Raw genomic sequence first — 8,763 nt, 5'->3', positions numbered from 1 at the left:
GGGGGCAGCTTCCCCCATACTGCCCCCCCTCACCTGCCCCAACCAGGGCTATGGGGGCAGCCTTCCCCATACTGCCCCCCCTCACCTGCCCCAACCAGGGCTACGGGGCAGCCTTCCCCCATACTGCCCTCCCCTCACCTGCCCCAACCAGGGCTACGGGGGCAGCCTTCCCCATACTGCCCCCCCTCACCTGCCCCAACCAGGGCTACGGGGGCAGCCTTCCCCCATACTGCCCTCCCCTCACCTGCCCCAACCAGGGCTACGGGGGCAGCCTTCCCCCATACTGCCCTCCCCTCACCTGCCCCAACCAGGGCTACGGGGGCAGCCTTCCCCATACTGCCCTCCCCTCACCTGCCCCAACCAGGGCTACGGGGCAGCTTCCCCATACTGCCCTCCCCTCACCTGCCCCAACCAGGGCTACGGCGCAGCTTCCCCCATACTGCCCTCCCCTCACCTGCCCCAACCAGGGCTACGGCGCAGCTTCCCCCAAACTGCCCCCCCTCACCTGCCCCAACCAGGGCTACGGGGGCAGCCTTCCCCATACTGCCCTCCCCTCACCTGCCCCAACCAGGGCTACGGGGCAGCCTTCCCCCATACTGCCCCCCCCTCACCTGCCCCAACCAGGGCTACGGGGGCAGCTTCCCCCATACTGCCCCCCCTCACCTGCCCCAACCAGGGCTACGGGGCAGCCTTCCCCCATACTGCCTTCCCCTCACCTGCCCCAACCAGGGCTACGGGGGCAGCCTTCCCCATACTGCCCTCCCCTCACCTGCCCCAACCAGGGCTACGGGGCAGCCTTCCCCCATACTGCCCTCCCCTCACCTGCCCCAACCAGGGCTACGGGGGCAGCCTTCCCCCATACTGCCCCCCCTCACCTGCCCCAACCAGGGCTACGGGGCAGCCTTCCCCCATACTGCCCTCCCCTCACCTGCCCCAACCAGGGCTACGGGGGCAGCCTTCCCCCATACTGCCCTCCCCTCACCTGCCCCAACCAGGGCTACGGGGCAGCCTTCCCCCATACTGCCCCCCCTCACCTGCCCCAACCAGGGCTACGGGGGCAGCCTTCCCCCATACTGCCCTCCCCTCACCTGCCCCAACCAGGGCTACGGGGCAGCCTTCCCCCATACTGCCTCCCCTCACCTGCCCCAACCAGGGCTACGGGGCAGCCTTCCCCCATACTGCCCCCCCCTCACCTGCCCCAACCAGGGCTACGGGGCAGCCTTCCCCCATACTGCCCCCCCTCACCTGCCCCAACCAGGGCTACGGGGGCAGCCTTCCCCATACTGCCCCCCCTCACCTGCCCCAACCAGGGCTACGGGGCAGCTTCCCCCATACTGCCCCCCCTCACCTGCCCCAACCAGGGCTACGGGGGCAGCTTCCCCCAAACTGCCCCCCTCAAACGTCAAAAGTCGCAGAGACAAAAAAGTCGCCACAAAAAAGCGCTTATTAACTTTAATGTGTTTTGTGAATTATTCACTTTTCAGGGAATTTTTTACTCATTTTTCTGCGACTGAAACAGAACAAATTGGCTCATCGCTGGCGGAGTCGCATTACGTGAGATTATCCCCCCCCCCTGAATTCCTACCTGCCCCCCCTCTCTGGGGCCCCTCATACACCCGGGGGGGGGGGGGCGGGGGGGCAGATACATTAAGCTGAATATGAGAGCAGGGGATTAACTAGCGCAGTGCCCTTTCCAGATGAGGAAGAAATCTGTTTATCGGGGGGGGGGGGGGGGGGGGGGGGTTGGGTTACACAGAGCTCTCCCAGGAGATTACCAGCCCTTTCTCCTCAGTCTGAAATCGACCCAACTGGGTCAGGCAAGCGCCGTCCTCTTCATTAGCCGGGCGTCGTTAGAACATAACAACCTCGCTCCTATGAATAAATCAGGCTAATCCTCGTTAGGCTGCTCGTTAGATCAGATCCTATGTAACGAGCGCTGCGGTTCTGCGTGCATTGGGCCCAGTTGGACCAGAATGAAATTCTGTGTATTTGTTATAAAAGGGTCCCATTGAGGTAAAGTCCTCCCACACAGGTCAGGGGGACTTCTAATATCCTTACTGGTTAAAGTAGGGGGTGCCTTAGTACACAATCAGCCCATTGTGGCATCAACACTAAGGGGGGTGCACTCGTCGCTTTGCAGGCTGTTACCATATTGGGGGGGGGGGGCATTTCCCGGTGCCAATCAGCAAACTAAGTGCCAGCTGTACCCAAATACCCTATCCCCCCCCCCCCAGATGTAAGTTCCATGCAAGCCAATGGATGTGGCCCCCGCAGAGTCTTTAATATGGCATTTCCCAGTAGATGTGGGAGGGAATTGGACCTGTAGCGCCGGTGGCAACAAGGGGACACGGGGATAGTGTTACTGGCAAATATGCAGACGTGTCCTGATCCGCCGACGCTTGGGCCCAAGGCCGGTACCGACACAAACGGCTACAGAATCTGCTCCTTAGAGAGGCACTTGGACCCAAGGCCGGTACCGACACAAACGGCTACAGAATCTGCTCCTTAGAGAGGCACTTGGGTCCAAGGCCGGTACCGACACAAACGGCTACAGAATCTGCTCCTTAGAGAGGCGCTTGGGCCCAAGGCCGGTACCGACACAAACGGCTACAGAATCTGCTCCTTAGAGAGGCGCTTGGACCCAAGGCCGGTACCCGACACAAACGGCTACAGAATCTGCTCCTTAGAGAGGCGCTTGGGCCCAAGGCCGGTACCGACACAAACGGCTACAGAATCTGCTCCTTAGAGAGGCACTTGGGCCCAAGGCCGGTACCGACACAAACGGCTACAGAATCTGCTCCTTAGAGAGGCGCTTGGGCCCAAGGCCGGTACCGACACAAACGGCTACAGAATCTGCTCCTTAGAGAGGCGCTTGGGCCCAAGGCCGGTACCGACACAAACGGCTACAGAATCTGCTCCTTAGAGAGGCACTTGGACCCAAGGCCGGTACCGACACAAACGGCTACAGAATCTGCTCCTTAGAGAGGCGCTTGGGCCCAAGGCCGGTACCCGACACAAACGGCTACAGAATCTGCTCCTTAGAGAGGCGCTTGGGCCCAAGGCCGGTACCGACACAAACGGCTACAGAATCTGCTCCTTAGAGAGGCGCTTGGGCCCAAGGCCGGTACCGACACAAACGGCTACAGAATCTGCTCCTTAGAGAGGCACTTGGCCCAAGGCCGGTACCGACACAAACGGCTACAGAATCTGCTCCTTAGAGAGGCGCTTGGGCCCAAGGCCGGTACCGACACAAACGGCTACAGAATCTGCTCCTTAGAGAGGCGCTTGGGCCCAAGGCCGGTACCGACACAAACGGCTACAGAATCTGCTCCTTAGAGAGGCGCTTGGGCCCAAGGCCGGTACCGACACAAACGGCTACAGAATCTGCTCCTTAGAGAGGCACTTGGGCCCAAGGCCGGTACCGACACAAACGGCTACAGAATCTGCTCCTTAGAGAGGCACTTGGGTCCAAGGCCGGTACCGACACAAACGGCTACAGAATCTGCTCCTTAGAGAGGCGCTTGGGCCCAAGGCCGGTACCGACACAAACGGCTACAGAATCTGCTCCTTAGAGAGGCGCTTGGGCCCAAGGCCGGTACCGACACAAACGGCTACAGAATCTGCTCCTTAGAGAGGCGCTTGGGCCCAAGGCCGGTACCGACACAAACGGCTACAGAATCTGCTCCTTAGAGAGGCGCTTGGGCCCAAGGCCGGTACCGACACAAACGGCTACAGAATCTGCTCCTTAGAGAGGCGCTTGGGCCCAAGGCCGGTACCGACACAAACGGCTACAGAATCTGCTCCTTAGAGAGGCACTTGGGCCCAAGGCCGGTACCGACACAAACGGCTACAGACTTGACCTTTTGGCTGTGATTAGGGGAATCCGGCTGAGAGTGCCCAAGGCTGCCCCCCCGGCACACATTATGGTATCTCCCACCCCCAGAGAGCCTGCCTGCCCTGGCACATCCCATCTCCCCACAGTAGGGGGGGCACATGAGTGGGTGGTGCCTGAGGCTCAGGGAAGAGTTAGGGGAGAGCCCTGTGCCCCCGGCCTGTAACAGAGTTGGGCTATGGGCAGAAATGGTCTATAGTGTAAATGCCACCTGTCACTCACACTCACAGATACACTCACATACCCACACTCACAGATACACTCACATACCCACACTCACAGATACACTCACATACCCACACTCACAGATACACTCACATACCCACACTCACAGATACACTCACATACCCACACTCACAGATACACTCACATACCCACACTCACAGATACACTCACACTCACATACCCACACTCACATACCCACACTCACAGATACACTCACACTCACATACCCACACTCACAGATACACCCACACTCACATACCCACACTCACAGATACACTCACACTCACATACTCACACTCACAGATACACCCACATACCCACACTCACATACCCACACTCACAGATACACTCACATACCCACACTCACAGATACACCCACACTCACATACCCACACTCACATACCCACACTCACATACCCACACTCACATACCCACACTCACAGATACACTCACACTCACATACCCACACTCACAGATACACCCACATACCCACACTCACATACCCACACTCACATACCCACACTCACATACCCACACTCACAGATACACTCACATACCCACACTCACATACCCACACTCACAGATACACTCACATACCCACACTCACATACCCACACTCACAGATACACTCACATACCCACACTCACAGATACACTCACATACCCACACTCACATACCCACACTCACATACCCACACTCACATACCCACACTCACATACCCACACTCACATACCCACACTCACAGATACACTCACATACCCACACTCACAGATACACTCACATACCCACACTCACAGATACACTCACATACCCACACTCACAGATACACTCACATATATACTCACACACAGACACACTCACACACACACACACACAGACACACTCACACATATATATATACTCACACTCACACACAGACACACTCACACACAGACACACACACATATATATATACTCACACTCACACACAGACACACACACTCACACATATATATATACACACTCACACACAGACACACTCACACACAGACACACTCACACATATATATATACACACTCACACACAGACACACTCACACACAGACACACACACATATATATATATACTCACACTCACACACAGACACACTCACACACAGACACACTCACACATATATATATACACACTCACACACAGACACACTCACACATATATATATACTCACACTCACACACAGACACACACACTCACACATATATATATATACACACTCACACACAGACACACTCACACACAGACACACTCACACACAGACACACTCACACTCACACATATATATATACTCACACACAGACACACACTCACACACAGACACACACTCACACACAGACACACACACTCACACATATATATATATACACACTCACACACAGACACACTCACACACAGACACACTCACACACAGACACACTCACACTCACACATATATATATATATACACACTCACACACGGACACACTCACACTCACACACAGACACACTCACACACAGACACACTCACACACAGACACACTCACACACAGACACACTCACACTCACACACAGACACACTCACACTCACACACAGACACACTCACACACAACACAGCCACACAGACACACTCACACACAGACACACTCACACACAGACACACTCACACACAGACACACTCACACTCACACATATATATATACTCACACACAGACACACACTCACACACAGACACACACTCACACACAGACACACACACTCACACATATATATATATACACACTCACACACAGACACACTCACACACAGACACACTCACACACAGACACACTCACACTCACACATATATATATATATACACACTCACACACGGACACACTCACACTCACACACAGACACACTCACACACAGACACACTCACACACAGACACACTCACACACAGACACACTCACACTCACACACAGACACACTCACACTCACACACAGACACACTCACACACAGACACACTCACACACAGACACACTCACACACAGACACACTCACACACAGACACACAGACACACTCACACACAGACACACACTCACACACAGACACACTCACACACAGACACACTCACACACACACTCACACACAGACACACTCACACTCACACACAGACACACACAGACACACTCACACTCACACACAGACACACTCACACACAGACACACACTCACACTCACACACAGACACACTCACACACACACAGACACACTCACACTCACACACAGACACACTCACACACAGACACACTCACACTCACACACACAGACACACTCACACTCACACACAGACACACTCACACACAGACACACTCACACACAGACACACACACTCACACACAGACACACTCACACACAGACACACACACACACACTCACACACAGACACACACTCACACACAGACACACTCACACACACACAGACACACTCACACACAGACACACTCACACTCACACACAGACACACTCACACTCACACACAGACACACTCACACACAGACACACACTCACACTCACACACACTCACACACACACAGACACACTCACACTCACACACAGACACACTCACACACAGACACACACAGACACACTCACACACAGACACACTCACACTCACACACACAGACACACTCACACTCACACACAGACACACTCACACACAGACACACTCACACACAGACACACACACTCACACACAGACACACTCACACACAGACACACTCACACACAGACACACACAGACACACTCACACACAGACACACTCACACTCACAGACACACTCACACTCACACACAGACACACTCACACTCACACACAGACACAGACACACTCACACACAGACACACTCACACACAGACACACTCACACACAGACACACTCACACTCACACACACAGACACACTCACACACAGACACACACAGACACACACAGACACACTCACACACAGACACACTCACACTCACACACACAGACACACTCACACACAGACACACTCATTCACAGACACACTCACACTCACACACAGACACACTCACACTCACACACAGACACACTCACACACAGACACACTCACACACAGACACACTCACACTCACACACAGACACACTCACACACAGACACACTCACACACAGACACACACACACTCACACACAGACACACTCACACTCACACACAGACACACTCACACACAGACACACTCACACTCACACACACAGACACACTCACACTCACACTCACACACAGACACACTCACACACACTCACACACAGACACACACACTCACACACAGACACACTCACACTCACACTCACACACAGACACACACACTCACACACAGACACACTCACACACAGACACACTCACACTCACACACAGACACACTCACACACAGACACACTCACACTCACACACACAGACACACTCACACTCACACACAGACACACTCACACACAGACACACACAGACACACTCACACACAGACACACTCACACACACACTCACACTCACACACAGACACACTCATTCACAGACACACACACTCACACACAGACACACTCACACTCACACACACACACACTCACACACAGACACACTCACACTCACACACAGACACACACACACTCACACACAGCACACTCACACACAGACACACTCACACACACACACACACTCACACTCACAAACAGACACACTCATTCACAGACACACACACTCACACACAGACACACTCACACTCACACACAGACACACTCACACTCACACACAGACACACTCACACACAGACACACACAGACACACTCACACACAGACACACTCACACTCACACACAGACACACTCACACCACACACAGACACACTCACACACAGACACACTCACACACAGACACACTCACACTCACACACAGACACACACTCACACACAGACACACTCACACACAGACACACTCACACACAGACACACACTCACACTCACACACAGACACACTCACACACACACAGACACACTCACACTCACACACAGACACACTCACACACAGACACACTCACACTCACACACACAGACACACTCACACTCACACACACTCACACACAGACACACACACACACTCACACACAGACACACTCACACTCACACACACACACTCACACACAGACACACTCACACTCACACACACACACTCACACACAGACACACTCACACTCACACACAGACACACTCACACACAGACACACTCACACTCACACACACACACTCACACACAGACACACACACTCACACACAGACACACACACTCACACACAGACACACACACTCACACACAGACACACTCACACTCACACACAGACACACTCACACTCACACACAGACACACACACACTCACACACAGACACACTCACACTCACACACAGACACACACACAGACACACTCACACTCACACACAGACACACTCACACTCACACACAGACACACTCACACTCACACACAGACACACACACACTCACACACAGACACACTCACACTCACACTCACACACAGACACACACACAGACACACACACACACAGACACACTCACACTCACACAC

This window comes from Xenopus tropicalis, chromosome 8 (assembly GCF_000004195.4).
Source record: "Xenopus tropicalis strain Nigerian chromosome 8, UCB_Xtro_10.0, whole genome shotgun sequence".
Taxonomy (NCBI): domain Eukaryota; kingdom Metazoa; phylum Chordata; class Amphibia; order Anura; family Pipidae; genus Xenopus; species Xenopus tropicalis.
Note: the sequence above shows the minus strand (reverse complement) of the source record.